This window comes from Cynocephalus volans, chromosome 8 (assembly GCF_027409185.1).
Source record: "Cynocephalus volans isolate mCynVol1 chromosome 8, mCynVol1.pri, whole genome shotgun sequence".
NCBI classification, from domain to species: domain Eukaryota; kingdom Metazoa; phylum Chordata; class Mammalia; order Dermoptera; family Cynocephalidae; genus Cynocephalus; species Cynocephalus volans.
In genome coordinates this window covers 134690309-134708080 of record NC_084467.1, presented here as the reverse complement: position 1 = coordinate 134708080, position 17772 = coordinate 134690309, and the positions used below count along the sequence as shown (strand labels likewise).

Here is a 17772-nt window from a genome sequence, read left to right as displayed (position 1 = left end):
AGCTATTCAAGCAACCAGAAGCAACTTTAATGTATCAGGATTTAAAAAATTTAAATAGACAAGAAAAAAACATGAAAATAACAGTGACAGGTTCAAAAACAGAAACTAAACCTTTTTTGTTATGTCCCAAGTTCACCAGTACTTTGTTTCAATAATTACAGTCATCAAAATGCTGAGGATTAAAAAAGAAAAGATGACTTTGTTTTTGACATAATTGTTATTGAGCCATTCTGACAAAAGTTTAATAAAAAATGCAGTGGCTTCTTAAAACCATTTCTGGTACAGCACTAAGCAAGATTATCTTTGCTACTTATCACACTTAAAAAGTTCAAGTTATCAAGACAGAAATTTAAAAATAACAAGGTTCTGATGTACATCTGGTGTTATAAAGAGTTCTCTGCCCAGTGCCTCCCAAAGAGGTCAATCTCCCACCTTTGTGCTTCCACTGTTCACTTGTGAAAACTCTACTGCTATATTTTCACACTGATTATATTATCTCTCCTTAATGATCTTTGAGCTCCTTGATATTAAAGACCCACATTTAAAAACAAAACACAACAAAAACCATTATTTTTCACCTTTTCATTCAAGTACATATAGTACTCGACCTCAATTATCTACTTGATAAGTACTTGTTGAAACAAAGAGTTAATGACTGAACAAAGCAATCATTCATTGGATAAGATTATATAAATGCCAGGTTAACAATAAAGGTATACCGAGAATGATAATCAAATAATCAATACACACAATACTACATAAATTTAAAAGAATGTGATGAGGATTTCTACTTCTAGCAACATGGCTGACAAAACAAGATAAAAGTTTTGTACTACAAAAGAAATTTAGAACAGGGGCTTGAATTTTGATACCAATTGAAAAGACATGGCCACCAAGAGATGAGAATGAAATCAGGACATATACTCTTCCCTACCCCATTCCCACATACTTTCACCTACAGTAAAGACAGAGAGATCAGTAATCCAACCCCCATCAGTGATAAGATGGTCTAGGGGGAAAACAATGTATCCTGGTACAGGAAGATAAAGAAACTTGTCTATATTGGCCTCAGCTTAATGTTTAGGCAGGAATAAAATATCCACCCAGAAAATTTATAATTCCAAGTATGCTCCTACACATACAGAGAATTTGAATTTATATTGCCAGCATGGTCCAAGACCCTCAAGACAAAAAATTCACATAAAATACATTCACAAGCTGGAGAGACTCCTGGAACCCCAGGCAGATGGTGGAAACAAAAATTTGAAGGAGGAACAGTCCTTCAGTCCAGTTAATGTGCGATTCCCACACATAGCCCCACTGACAAGCTCAGCATAAAAAACTACCAATCCCATTAGCAAACAACCCACTATAAGTAAAAAACAGAAAACAACTACTAGGATTAACTCCCAAGAACTTCAGATGAAAAATTATCACATACAGGCTATAGAACAGTGAGGATTTATATCAATGGCCTTAAAAGAAGAAAATGAAAACACAAGACAATATGAAAAAACAAGACAAACATTTATAAGAGAAATAAAACCATGAACATTCAACAGCACCAATCATCAGGGAAATGCAAATCAAAATCACTTTGAGATATCATCCCACCCCAGTTAGACCCGCCATTATCCAAAAAACAGAGAACAAGAAACAAATACTGGGGAGGATGCAGAGAAAGAAGAACCCTTTTACACTGTTGGTGGGACTGTAGATTAGTACCCCCATGATAGAAAACAGTATGGAGGTTCCTCAAACAACTACAGATGGAGCTACCATATGATCCAGCAATCCCCTGCTGGGTGTATACCCAAAGGAATGGAAATCACCATGTTGAAGGAACACCTGCACTCCCATATTGCAGCTCTATTTACAATAGCCAAGTTAGGAAACCAACCTAAACGTCCACTGATGAACAACTGGATAAGGAAAATGTGGTATATATATATATATACACACAATGGAATACTACTCTGCCATAAAAAGAATGAAATTCTGCCATTCACAGCAACATAGATGAACATGGAGAAATTCATGTTAAGTAAAATAAGCCAGGTACAGAAAGAGAAATACTACATGTCCTCACTCACAAGTAGGAGCTAAAAAAGTAAGGAGGGAAGGAAGGAAAGAAGGAAGGTCACAATAATACATTGAACTTTCCAAAGGAGAGAACAGAACTTTGGTTACTAGAGGTGGGAAAAGCGGTGGGGAGTGTCGGGGAGAAATTGGTTAATGAACACAAAGAATGATTATGTATTGTAATGAATATGCTAACTATCCCGATTTGATCATCACATACTGTACACAAGTACTGATAGTTAACTTTGTACCCCACAAATATGTATTATCAATTAAATTTCAATTAAAAAAAGAAATAAAACTTAAAAAATATATATACATATATATAGTCAGTGGAGAATTAAGCATCAGACTAAACACAACTGAAGAGAGAATTCATGAAGTAAAATAGAGAAATAAAATTGTACAAAAATTCTACACAAGAGTTAAGAAAATGGAAAATGTGAACAGATTAAGAGAAATGAAAAATAGAATAAGATCTAACACAATCTAAGAAAGAAAGGCAATATTTAAAGAGATAAAGGCCAAGAAGTTTCAAGAATTTATGAAAGACATGAATCTCCATCATATTCAGGAATCACGAGCCTTGGGCAGGATGAATAAGAAAAAATATGTATTCCGCATATATCACTTTAAACTGGAGAATACTTGTTTAAATAGCAAGCAGGGTTAAGGCAGATCACTTGTACAGGAAGAAAATTAAACTCAAAGCTTCTCAATAGCACCAGAAGACAGAAAAGAATGAAATAATATCTTCGAAGTGCTAAGAGAAAATAACTGTCAACACAGAATTCCATACCCAGCTAAATTCTCATTCAAGAGGAGGAAAAATAAAGACATTCCCAGACATAAAAAGCATTTACCACAAAATTAGTCCATATGGCAAGCAATTAAGAATATTATACATGAAAAACTAATTTATCCCTAAATAGGAAAACCAGCCTCGGTTTCTGTTTAACTTTATAGCAGTTGAAAGTAAAGTGAGGTGCAGAAATAATTATCTTAACCATGACTGTTAAGATGATTAATATTTTTGGATTATTGCCAAAGTGTTTGAAAGTTCAAAATTAACTTCTATTTATGTAACTATTTTAAAAAATAATAACCCACTTTTATGTAAAAAGATAAACCACTTCAATTATAAAAATCCTATCACAATTGTTTGATGCATCAGAATACACAAAACAGCACAATAACAAAGCTAACATTTATGGAGTGCTTACTATCAAGCAGGCCCTGCAAGATGTACTTTTTCATTAAAAATACGCATGATTCTGAAAATTTTTTTCACAAACTTTTTGAAGTAATCTTGTGATTCAAGCATTTAACATGCCAGGGGTTTAGGGAAGGTGAGAAGTAAACAACTTGTCCCCACCTTTTGCCAAAAACAGCAAGATATCTAAAGTGATGTGCAGGTCCCCTTCACACCCAAGCTTCTCCAATCTCTTTTCTTCAGGACCCTCTCCTTGTCTTCTAGTTGTACAAAACCTTCCAATGTCACATTCTATCTTCTTAACTTCATTCACTTTCATTCTACCATCATCCAGTTTTTTCTTAACGAGTCCCTGATCACATAAAAATAGTAATCTCAGATATATATATATATTTTTAAGTGTAATTTACATTAAATCATGAATGACTCTCACTGTCCCCCACCCTCGGTACGATGGGAAAAACATGAGACATGGAATACCAATTTTAGGACTTTAAACAAGTGTGTTAAGCTGGGTAAATTATTTAGTCAGGACAAAAAGAAGGTGAATTTACAAATTTACAATACTAATTGCAGTTTACCATACACTAGTCTGCAATACTAAATCACTGGATATAATAATGAGAGGTCCCTTAAGAGAGATACCACTTTACATGGGTTGACTGTCTAATTTCTAAGTATACATTAAACATTAATGTTATATTTTATTAATTTATTCAAAAGTACACAACTTAAATTATCCTTAGTCCTACAGAACTAAAGGATTATTTATCCTTAGTATAGAACTAAACGATAAAAATATTCAAAGCTACACTTCTTAATCAAAGGATAGAAAGCATTTTTCAAACAGGAATTCACATAGAACACACCCTGAAACTGTAAAGAAAAAAAAAGACAAGTTCTAGAGAAACTTCAATCATCGTAAGCCAACCGTAATGACAGGTTTAACAATTTCACACACCACCCAGGTTGCAAGAGAAAAAAACTGATAATGTCTAAATTATTTACACATTTAGAAGTTTCATGTCAAAAGAACTAAATAAATCATTTCTCAGCAATGTTTATTAGATCACTTACCAAGTTACTGTTTAACCATAACTGTGTAAATACTGTATTCTACAGACTATTTTATTTCTAAATATTTTAGGCACATATTCAAGATGTGAGAAAGATGATTTTCAAAACAAAGCTAACATCTTAAGTTAGAAGGAGGAAAATAAAGGTAGCAGAAAACTGTTTCACTTATCACATAGTCACCTTAATTCCCTACTTGAAATAGAGTGTATATATGAAAGACAATGAAAAAAAATGGCCCATTTAAAGTATACCTCACCATCTATGAAATAGCAGACATTATTTCCCAAAGTGTAAAGAAAGGCTTAAAAACAATGAAGCTACTTTATTCACTTGAATTAAAATTTTACTTTCAGTCAAAAAAAAGATTCTACACATAAGTTTTTCCAGACATAATTTTGTTCCATTTGTACTAAATTGTAGAAGTAATGAGCTGACCCATTTGTAAACTGTCCCACATCTACACGGAAGGCTTATATTTCCATATACCTAAATAACCTAAAACTAGACAAGAGAGACTTTCAAATGACTAAATACTAAAGAAAATAATGCATTTAAAGGTTATGCTTTATCTCTTATATAGAATTATCCCACTGAGATAATTTTCTAAATAATTCTAATACACAAGAGCTCTGAGGTCTATGCTACTTGACTCAAAATACGAATATAGGTTAACTAGAAATTCAGATAACAGAAGGGAAATTCCAAGTAAAAAGATAAACTGTGCTCCAAACATTTGTTTTGTTTTGTGTTTTTGTTTTTGGTGGGTGTGTGTTTATTTTAGCCAGATGCTATACTCAAAAGACTAGCCCATAAAAGTCCATTTAATTCATTATAGTATATATTTGAAATAAAGCAAACAAAAAATCCAACATATTGAAAAATATTAGCGATTAAAAAGCATGAAAACAATCCAACTGAATCAGAAATAGATTAAATATTTGGCAAAAGTGTGCCACTGTGGACCCAGGAATGGTCAGAGAAAGGAATGTAGTGGGTTAGCATGGAACAGCAGAACAGAAAAACATGGCCAATGCTGACAGGGACAAAGACAGACATCAAGGCTCCAAGGTTGGAGCCAGTATCTCAGGCAAGGCAACTGGACAGCAGAACCTCCCTAAAGCTGGAAGAGAAAAGAAAGAGCCTAGAAAGACAGACAATTAAACAGCCTGGACACCTAAGAGGTTTGGAGGTAAGAGATTCCCTAAACCCTAGGAGACATCTACTATTGTATTTGGAATGTGAGGCTAAACTGACCATCAGGGGATAATCTGGAGGCAAGGGATTACTACACAATGGAACACTAAGCAGCCATTAAAATATCAGAAAAGAATACTTAATGAGGGGCTAGCTGGTTAGCTCACTTGGGAGAGCAGGGTGCTGATAACACCAAGATCAAGAGTTTGGATCCCCATACTGACCAGCTGCCAAAAAAACCAAACAAAAAAACCCAATATTTAATGAAACAATGAGAAAATATTCACAATATACTGCTAAATGAATAAAGCAATTTACCTAACAGTATTTAAAGTATAATCCTTTTCGGCTATCATCGTAATTATTATAGCATAAAAGAGAGACTACACCACATATACTAGAATGTGGTTATATCCAGATTTACAGGTCAATTTTTTCTTAACTTTAGCTTACCTGTATATTTTTAAATATTCTTCAAAGGTATTATTTTAGTTAAAAAAGAAACAAAAGTAAAAAACAAAAAGTTTTCCCACAGATTATCAGCTGCAAGAGAAAAAATAAGTAACTATTATACTGTGTGAAGAAACTGGACAACCCCTTAACTGAGTGGATTACCATCACAATGAGGAACAGACATCATGTGCCTCCAGATGTGATACTCTAGGAAGGACACAACATTATAACTAGTTGAGCTGGCAACATAAAACCTGAATCTAATCTCAAGGAAATAAACAAATCTAATCTGAGGTACTTTCTATAAATACATACTTCCAAAAAATGTTAATGGAGTGAGAAAGGCTGAGGAACCACTACAATTTAAAGAAAATTCAGGATACATAATAAAGAGCCTGTACTGGATGATAGTAAATACTATAAAAGATATTACAGGGCAATCCACAAAACTGGAATACAGACTGTAGATTAATGTATTATATCAATTTCCTAAATTTGATAACTGTATTGTGGTTACATAAAAAAATACCTTTGCTCTTAAGAAATTAAACTGAAGTATTAGTAGGTAAAGGGGTGTAAGATGTGCAAACTAATAACAAATATTTCCAAAAATAACATGCATATGTATATGAGAGAGAAAAATAAAGTGAATGATAAAGCAAATGTGGCAAAATGTTAAAAAACCGTGAATTGTACAGAAGGTTTATAGGAGTTCTCTTTATTATTTAAAACAGTTAATTTTTTAATGTTAACTTCACTGGGCCACAGTGTGCCCAGACGTTTGATCAAACATTACTCTGGGTGTATCTGTGAGGGTATTTCTGGATGAGATTAACACACAAATTGGTAGCTGAGTAAAACAGATTGCCTTCCCCACTGTGGGTGAACCTCATCCAATCTGTTCAAGGCATGAATAGAACAAAAGGGTTGAATAAGAGGCAACTCTGCTTGCCTGACTGCTTGAGCTAGAATACTCATCTTTTCCTGACTTTGTACTTGGACTAAAAACAGCTCTTCTTGAGTCTTGGGCCTGCCAGCTTCTTGATTACAGCTTACACCAGTTAACTCTCCTGATTCTCAGGTCTTTGCATTTGGACAGGAGTTACATAATAGCTCTCCTGGGTCTCTAGCTTCCTAACTGGATATCTTGGGACTTCTTAGCCTCCATGATTATATGAGCCAACTCCTTATATTATTTTATAATGAATGGAATTTTTTATATATATGAGGGATTACATATTAAAAGTAATAATGTACATAATTATACGAGGATTACATATAATATGAGTACTTCAAAAAGTTCATGGAAATATTTGTATTATCTTTTAAACTATTTTTCCATGAACTTTTTGAAGTACCCTCGTATATATACACATATTCATTACTTCTGTTTCTCTGGAGAACCCTAATATGCTGTTCTTATAACTTTACTATTAGTTGAAATTATTTCAAAATAAAAAGTAGGTGGGGAGAAACTCTGTAGATTCTCCTGAATTACACAGAAGATCCTCGACTTAAAGACCTTCAACTTTCAAATTTTCATAGAAACTAAGAAAGCTATACATCCAATAAAAAGTACAACTCCTACCACCAACAGATGGCGTTAGTGGTCACTTGTTTAGTGTCACTTTGTATTTAAAAGCCAAAATAGGCTCATGAACAGCTTTTTCGAACTAAGCTACATATATCCACAAATATTTTTGCCTCATGCTAATAGAAAAAATAATACAAATGAATATTACTTAAGAAATGGAAGGTACTTCAGAGGTCTCAACTTGGGGTACATTTCAAATCCCCAGGTCTGCACTCATTTTGATACCTGCCCCCTCACCTCAGGGCATGCCTCATCCCCAGGCCCCATGGAGAATCATGGCTACACGAATGTACTGTAAAGTGATGAGAAAGTGTCCCATATCTTTCAAATGAGAAAGGATAAAAGGAGAAAGAAGAAAAAGGAAAGTAAAGGGGGGGAAAAACAAGTTTGCTAATCCACTGCTTTATTCCAATCACCTGATTTTACATAATACAAGCCCAATGTAATGCTGAGCTCATGTGATCTGGCCAAGTTTACATAATCAGTTAATGGCAGCAGAGGTAGGTCTTAAGTGCAAGTCTTCTGCTTGCTAATCCTTGGCACTTTCTTCAAAGCCAAACTACCTTCTTTCTAACAACCATTACTTGTTTACTGTGGAAATGTGGGAGTGGCAAGGGGTGAAATATTTAGTTTCCCTCCCTCTTCACTTCTAATAGAATTTTCTTAAGTAAACAACATGATAAAGGATATAGCACATACAAAGGCTAGGAATGGTGAAATCCTTTCTCATATTCAGGGGACTGCCAATAGTTCAAGTACAGTACATAGGGCAAAATGTAAGAGAGAGATGGGAAGCATCAGGAGCTGAGTCTGGAGAAATAAGTATATAGGGCAATGTTTGTCACAGTAAAAGAAAAGTCTGGACTTTATCCTATACACAATGAAAAGGCACAATACTTATAAATGGACTATTAAATTATATGGCCTTACAATTTCATTAAGAAGTATACAGAGCGAGAAAGAGAGATGCAGAAAGAGACTGAGACATAGTATTCATTCCTACTGAATTCAGCAGTCTCAACAAATGGATACCTATGCTATGACAATAGATTTTTGATGTTTATGAGAGATTTTTTCAAGACAAACTTGAAAGATGCCCAAATTTAAGAGTACTACTATGGCATATAAAACTTCAAAGTATATTTAATTTCTTTTTTACTCCTATAGACCTGTAATGATTCTAAGACTGAAATAATTTATACTTATTTACATTACCATATAAATTGTAGACTCATTTAGATCATGAATTTAAGCCATCACAGAATCCTACATTTACTCTTTAGTTTACCCAAAATCCCTCCTTAGATCTACTGCTTTTCACTTCTCTTTGGTCACCAGCATTAGGAGTTGGTTCCAACAGCAGGAACATACTGCTGGCAAGAAAAGATACTACACAAAATAGTAGAGATTAACAAATTATGTTGAGATGTGCCTACTGGGTGGTAGATTAGGATCAAATCTGTGCTCAGCAATATCACAAATTAGTATTTGCTATGCACCCTCCCAGTCATTAATGGAATAGTAAAAACCACAAGTGTCAATTTGTGAAAACCAGGGATCTATTCTAGTGGCTACTGACTAGCCAAAAAAACACCAAATGCTCTAATGGTAAATATCCCAGTGGCCTTTTAAAAGCAGCGATGCCTGTAACAACATAAATATTTGCACAGTGACTTGCGGCCTACACACACACCTTAAAGTAATTTAGGAAGGATTTCAAAATGTTCTAGTAAATTTATGACCTAGTTTTCTATTATAGCATTTTATTAAGAACTGAGAGTACTAGGTCTCTGAAGATATGTTTACTCCTGCATAAGTTTCTGAGGCCACCCAATCATCAGAAAAAGGGAATTTCCTGTATGAATATCGGGATATTAATGAGACTGGAAAACTGCTCTTCATTTATTCTAATAGCCCTTTAAGTATTACACTCAATTTAAAAAACTGAGGCTCAGTGAAGAAGAGTAATATCTCTCAGTAAGAGTAAAGAATGGTTCTGATAACACCAAGGTCAAGGTTTGGATCCCCATACTGGCCAGCTGTCCCCCACACCCCCCAAAAGAGCAAAAAAATCTTTCCTGGACATTTCCTCCTTCCATCGCTCCCCCAACCCCGAAATAAAGGCAGTCCTCCCTATATGTTTCATTTGCTAGAAATCCTTCATAATTATTTATGTCAGTCAAGGAGAAGTCAGGAATATCTTCACAGAGAATTTGATATCCGAGATGAGTTTTAACAAGTAGAAACTGGGAATATGGAGGGGAAACATGATAAGGGCAAACCTGGCGAGAAGAAATGCTCCTTGCAAAGCCAGAAGAATGGAAGAAATTGGCATGAGAAGGGAATGTTGGCTAATTCTTTGCAGAAAAAGCACGAGAGAGAGAGAGAGAGAGAGAGAGAGAGTTTGTGTGTGTGTGTGTGTGTGTGTGTGTGTGTGTGTGTGTGTGTGTGTGTATGTGTGTACATGGAAGATAAACTGCAAAGATAGACTCTAGCCAGATCCATCGAGCACTTACCACAGCATGGGAAGAAACATGCACTTTATTCTCTAAAGATTTCCAAAGAGACAATAAATGAAACTCAAGGGTCATAAACTGCCCAACTCCCCAAAAGTATGAAAATTGTGTACATGAACATACACAAAAATAAACTCATTTTTCTGGATCCATAGCTATCAAATGATTTTCAAAGGGACTTAGGAATAAAAAGCCATTAAGAACCACCATTCTAGGTGACTGGCAGTCCCTGTATAAATCACAGGCAGGGAAGTCTGCCTTAATACTTTTATTTTAGAAAGGTAACTTAGGCAACATTTGTGCAGGATGATGCATTAGAGAGAACATTAAAAGCAGAGAGAGCAATTAGGAGGTTATTACCCTACTCCAGCGAGAGATTGTAAATACATTTTTAAAAAACCTAACTCCAGAGACTTTTCAGTGGTAAACTTGCCAGAATCTATGGACTATGCATGTGGGTTGTGACAGAGAAAGAAGCTAAGACTGCTTTATCATTCCATTTCTTATTTGAAGTTCATGTCACTCACTTATTCCATACCATCATCAGTAAAAGCCATTAAATACAGCACAGTGGCTGCAAGTGAAAGGTACCACTTTCTTCCATTTGCAAGCAGCCACCACTGGGAAACTAACCAGAATATGCCAAGTGTCACAAAGAGGAAATGCTGATGACCTAGAACAGGGGTTGGCGAACTATGGCCCACAAGCTAAATCCAGCCCATTTTTGTAAACACAGTTTTAATGGAACATAGCCACACTCATCCGTTTATGTATAATCTATGGTTGTTTTCACACTACACAGAACTGAATAGTGGCAACAGAGACTGTATGGCCTGCAAAGCCTAAAGTATTAACTATCTAGGCCTTTACAGAAAGTTTGCCAACCTTTGGTCTAGAACAAAAAACTGGGACAGATTTTACTTCAGAAAGCACTGCTTTAGTACAATGGATGGGAATAATATGCGAAAGGAAGGCTGTACTCTCTACCTCTGCATAAGGACCAAATCCAGCCATGTAGTCATCAGCCTTCCGTGGCAGTTGCAGATAAGCTTGCAGTAGCAGCAAGCTACTTCTAAGATGCTAATCAAATCGAATTTACAATATTTCCAGTATTACTTTTTTTGGCGGGGGGGGGGGGCAGCTGGCCAGCAGGGGGATCTGAACCACCCTTGACCTTGTTGTAACACTATATTCTAACCAACTGATCTAACCAGCCAGCCCCTCTAGTAGTATCGCTCTATTTGGAAAAATATCACTCTTCACAAGCAACATTTACCTTCTCTCTCCTCAAGGTCCTCTTTTAAAACCAAAAAGGAAAATACTAAGATCCAAGTGTTATCAATCAAACTGCTGAAGTGTCTGATTTGAGAACCAAGGTCTTAGCCTATTTATGAAACACTGGCAAAAGAGCTGACTAGGTAGGCATTTTTAATTAATGAATCTTAAATCTGAATCTCAAATTTCAAATAGCCACCAATACTTTAAAAACAAAAATTAAATTTTATCCACCGATTAAAACTGAGCTCTACTGGTGGCCTCTATTAGACCAGGTTTGTGAATTATGTGTATGGTGGTGGTGATGTTTCAACACTTTTTCTCAAATGATATGAAAACAAATACTGCAACATATCCAAACAGAACTCCAGGTGGTTATACAAAAATAATTATTTCATGAATCAAAGAGTCTCATAAACACATCATCCATGCATTCCCAAAGGCTTAAGACAAAACTCTCTCCAAAGGTTTTTGTTTAGCAACTTGTTTTGCCAGTAACATATTCAACACAGGAATGGGTAATAACACAGGATTCAAATAAGAGGGAACTAAATTGACTTTAGATACTCTAAATCAAGGTTTCTCAATGTTGGCACTACTAACATTTGGGACTGGATAATTTCTTGTTGAAGGGGTCTTTGCTGTGCCTTGTAGGCTGTTTGCCAGTATCTCTGGCCTCTATCCACCAGATAGATGCCAGTGACAGTTGTGAAAATCAAATGTCTCCAGGAGAACAAATCACCCCAGTTTAGAACCACTGCTCTAAATGAATTTTATTTCTTGATGATTTCTAAGGACAAAATTTCATTCAACTTCTTCTGCTCTGTATATATTTAAAGTAATTTTATGAAAGGTACAATAATGATGCATATTATATAAACAGTTTTCAATCTTTTATCATTTCATATCTACAAAGAGTCTTCCAAAAGTTGATGGAAAGATTTGCATTATCTTTTAAATCCATTCTTCCACAAAGTTTTTGAAGTATCCTTGTACAGTAGGATCTTTATTGAATCATTTTAAAAACTTTTTAAAAACAGCTTCATTTATATATAAATGACATGAAATAAACTGCACACATTCAAAGTACACAGTATATACCCATGAAAAAATCTCCACAATCAAGATAGCAAACATACTTAGTCAACCCCAAAGTGCCTGGCTTCTTTCTCTCAGCATAATTATTTTGCAATTTATCTCTGTTGTTGTGTGTATCAATAGTTCATACCTTTAAATTGCTAAGTAGTATGGATATATTGTTTATCCATTCACCTATTGATGGAAATTTGGGTTTTTCTAGTTTGTGGCATAAATAAAGCTGCTGTGATCTTAGCATACAAGTCTTTTCAGTAAATACCCAGGAGTGGAATGTATAAGTAAATGTATGTTTAACATTTTAAGAAACAACCAAACTGACTCCTAAAGTGGTTGTAACATTTTACAGTTCCAGCAGCAAAATATAGAGTTCCAATTCTTTTCACATCCTTGCTAACACTTTTTATGTTTGGTATTTTAGGTATGTAGTGGTAGTTCACTGTGATTTTAATTTCATTTCTCTAATGACTAATAATATTATTATTAATATAGTATAAAGACTAAGCATCTTTTCATTTACATGGTATATCTTCGGTGAAGTGTCTATCAAACCTTTTGCATTTTTTAAAAATTGAGTTGCTGGTAACAAGAGTTTTGAGAGTCCTTTATATATACTAAATAGAATATTTGATTTGCAAATATTTTCTCGCATTCTGCAATTTGTCTTTTCATTCTCTTAACAATATCTCGAAAAACACACGTTTTCAATTTGATGAAGTTCATTTTATCAATGTGACATTTTATAGATCATGCTTTTTGTGTGATGCCTAAAAAAAACCTTTGCCTAACCAAATATAAAAAAGATTTTGTCCTGTCCTTATCTAAAAGTTGTATTATTTTAGGTTTGACATTTAAGTCTATGATTCATTTTGAGTTAATTTTTGTATACAAGATATAGATTAAAGTTCATTTACTTGAATGTGGACATCCAATTGTGCCATCATTATTTGCTGAACAGACTATCTTTTCTTTGCTGAATTACATTTGCACCGCATCAAAATTCAGTTGTGCATTTATATATTTCTTATTTATGGACTCTGTTCTATTCTGTTGATCTATTTCTTCGTCCTTACACCACTACAACACTGTTTTGATTACTTTAGCTTTATAATAAATTGTGATATCAGGTGGTATTAGCCCTCCAACTTTGTTCTTTTTCAAAGTTGTTTTGGCTATTCTAGATCCTTTGCATTTCCACATGAATTTTAAAATCAACTTGTGAATTTCTACAAAAAAGCCTGCTAGGATTTTGACTGGAATTGCACTGAATCAACAGATCAATCTGGGGAGAACTGTCACCTTAGCACTAATGAGTCTTCCAACCCATGAACAAAGAATACCCCCCTATTTATCTAAGTCTTCTTTAATTTCATTCCGCAGTGCTATGTGGTTTTCAGTATTTCGTTACCTGTTGCTATTATCAATGGTATTAGTTTTTTTTTGTTTTTGTTTTTAAAGATGACTGGTAAGGGGATATTAACCCTTGACTTGGTGTTGTCAGCACCATGTTCTCCCAAGTGAGCTAACCAGCCATCCCTATATAGGGATCCGAACCCATGGCCTTGGTGTTATCAGCACCACACTCTCCAAAGTGAGCCACAGGCCGGCCCTTCAATGGTATTAATTTTATTAAATTTCAGTTTCTGACTGTTCATTGTTAAAGAAATAAAATTGATATTTATATATTGACTGTGTAGCCACAACTTTACTAAACTCACTTATTAGTTCTAGAAACTTTGTAAATTTCATCAGATTTTTTTTAAACAGACTATCATGTCATGTGCAAAAAAAGACACTTTTACTTCCTCCTTTCCAATCTGGGTGCCTTTTCATTTCTTTTTCTTACTTGACCTCACTGGCCAGAACATCCAGTACACTGTGGAACAGAAGTAGTAAGAGTAGACATCCTTGTCTTGTTTCTGGTCTTAAGAGGAAAGCATTCAGTCTTTCACCATTTAATCTGATGCTATCTATAGTCTTTTCAGAGATGCCCTTTATTGGGTTAAAGAGGTTCCTTCCTAATCCTAGTCTGCTCAGAGTTACTTATCCATTGGGGGATTGTTTCCAGAACCTCTTGCGGATACAAAAATCGCAGATACCAAAATCCGTGGGTGCCTATGCATGACATACTCCTGTATATTTCAAATCACTGCTAGATCACTTATGATACCTAATACAATGTAAATGCTATATAAACAGTTGTTATACTGTATTGTTTAGGAAATAATGACAAGGAAAAAAGTATTATATACATGTTCAGTACAGATGCAAAATTTTTTTTTTTGAATGGTCACATAGCTGGTAAAAGACAGAGCTAAAATTCTAATCCCAAAGTCTGACACCAAAGCCTGCAATCTCTCCCAGGAAAACACTGAATGTGGTCTCAAGAAGGGCAAGAGCCACAGAAGTACGAAAGAAAGAACAGTTATCTACAGAGACAGAAACCAAAATCTTCCATCTCATGTTCTGTGCATTTCTGTCTCTCTCTGACCAATGGTTTCTCTCTTAGAATTCTCTTCTTCTCAGGGCACATATGCCCTATTCTTTTCTAGTTTCCAACTGGCTTTCTCCTCTCCTTTATCATTTCTGTAACTTACAGCTTCTGCTTATCTACTTTCCATTCCCTTCAACTTTAGATTTACAGGACTCTACATCAATGTATCTTTCCAGCTTCAGCTCTCATGGCAAACTAACTCCATGTTACCTATAACCAGCTATAATTTTCTCAACCAGACAACACTAGGTTGGTTGTTAGGTGGTTTATGGATTAACAGCCCTTAGGTCAAATGCTCACTCCTGAACCAATCCACTGCAAACAGTTTTATATGGTATAAAACATAGCTACTGAGGTCTGTTCTTCTGAAACGTACTGTGGAAAAAGTAGATTACCTTCAAAGAAACTGTGGGCAGGCCAGAATTATAAATGACATGTCTAGGACACTGAGTCAGATAAATCACCACTAATCTGGGATTCAAAAGTCTTGCCAGTATTTCTAATCTATTTAGTTATAGTGGATTAGCAGTTATAAATATAAATGTTGGCTGTTACTAAGGAGATCATCTAATTTATAGCTTCATACAAGACAAGGGTCACAGGTCCAGCTATTGTTAAGTCAAGGGCTGCCATGCTATATCAAGAGTACTATGACTGAGAGGAGGAAAACCCACTGTCATCTACCATTTCTAATTCTGTTCAGAGAGAGAAGCAGTAACAAAAACCTTTAACCAGCCTTATAGCTATATCTGTTGGCCACACTGGACTGAAGCAGATGAGGGGCTAGATCTGTTGACTTGATTACTACAGGCAATTCACAACTGCCCACACTGTTTAGATAAACGAGTGCTACACAGAGGTTTCTATAGTACTGCTAGTTCCCTTAAGTTCAAACCTCCAAAGTGATATCTTTAAAAACCTTTCGGCAGATGAATTCTACCCTCCACCTTTTTATTGGAAAGACAACCTAATATATACAACTGGAAGCCTTTTTTTAAAAAAAATAAGACTGGTTCTAAACAGTTTGGATTTTTTCTCCAATCTTCACAAACTTTCAATCTACAGTTTCGGAAACACAGTGAGAAGGTAAAGATCGGGGTGACAGTATGTACTATCATTTCAATTCTAATCTCCTTTCCTTCACTTCTAAAAACTGAATAATCTAGTCCTACCTTATTAAATATAACTGTGTTTTTCATCCCATCCCAAATAAACCCTTCAATTCAACCACGTCCAAAGACTAATTCTTGTTCCCATATCTTCAGTCATACTGTTCCCCAATACTTACTATGTTCCTTTCATCTAAATGAAACACATTCCTTAAGGACCACTCCTGTCCTCACTGAGCCTTTTTTCCTGTGAACTGCTAATGCTCTTCAATCTGACATATAACTACAAATTGTCTTATGTTATTTACTATGGTTTCACCTAAAAGATTTTGTCTCTCACCAATATGATGTGAACAATGATACTTCTATAACAACATTCTCAAGTAGTATGTTTACAGAAAACATTAAAAAATGCAGTTGACTGAAAGAAGCAAGTCAAGTGCAGAGTTTCTTATCCATAAGATACCCTCAAAATGTTTCCCTTTTAGTAGAATTACTTACACCTCCCTAGCTTTAAGAGATAGGATCTAAACCACAAAAACTTACAAAAATATATTAACAAATCAAAACTGTAAAAGAAAAGCATAGAGGTTACCCTAATGACAACTTATAGAATAAAAGCTATGTCAATCAAACCTAATATACATTCCAATCACCCACCTACAACCCCCTAAACTGTCTATAAAGGATTTCAGCACATACAGAGAAGTACAACTTCAGAACAGCAAGAGAAAATACAAATATGTCATGTAAGCTATTTCCAGAAGGCCAGAAAAGTTCTAGACAAATCCTGGGAATCTAAATCAGGATCATAAGAGGTCTAGTGAATAATTTACTCCAGTAACTCTAGAGAGCTAGAGTAACCTCAGATACAAGAGAAGCTAGGCTGTGGTTACACTTGAACTTCAAAATCCTGAAAGAGAAAGAGTGAAGAACTCACTCAGCTAAGCACTTCACTTGTACTGTCTCATTTAATCCTTACAATGATCCTATGAGAAGGCACTACTATACCCACTTTATAAATAAGGAAGCTGAATGCTAAGGAAGTTAAGTAACTTGCCTAGATTCATTGACTTTCAATGAAGGATTAAAACCATTGTTTATGTTGCAAAAAATTAAAAAATTTTAATTTAACCTAGTAAATTATTTGACTGATTTCAAACATACTCAAATGCTTATCAGAAATTTAAGGCAACATGAAATCAGAATTTAGTTTTGACATTCACATTCCTCTCAATGCAAATTTAAGATATACATTTATTATAAAATAACTGTAATATTTAGACTAGACCATGCCAAAATCCATAGCCATATTAATGTTTTTCTAGAAAACACATTTGAGCATATGATTCCTTGTTCAAAAACCATTAACATCATTTAACTTTCGACAATTGGCTAACCATTTGGACATAGACAAAAATAAGACCTGAACATTAAAATAAGTAATATAAACTAAAGATAAAAAAACACTTAAGCCACACAAATACTAGAAATAAACATAGGTAAATTTTTCCCCATATCTTGACACAGGAAAGTCTTTCTAGGACTGACATGTTAAACAGAAACAAAGGATGAGATTGATAAATCTGACTGAAAAAAAAGAAAGACACACAGCAAAACACAGATTTCATTAATTCTAAAACAAGCATTTTCTCACCTTTTAACATCCC

General features: G+C 34.8%; 1 protein-coding gene across 3 annotated transcripts in view; it reads right to left on the bottom strand.

The window, feature by feature from the left end:
• RALGPS2 (Ral GEF with PH domain and SH3 binding motif 2) overlaps nucleotides 1-17772 on the bottom strand; it is a 150626-nt gene that overhangs the window by 123707 nt on the left and 9147 nt on the right. The window contains exon 1 of one of the 3 annotated variants that reach the window (XM_063103893.1): nucleotides 3458-3508. The exons of the other annotated variants lie outside the window; for them this stretch is intronic. The gene's annotated coding sequence lies outside the window, so the exon portion shown is untranslated. Of the gene's footprint in view, nucleotides 1-3457; nucleotides 3509-17772 lie in introns of those variants that run through there. 3 annotated transcript variants of the gene reach the window in all.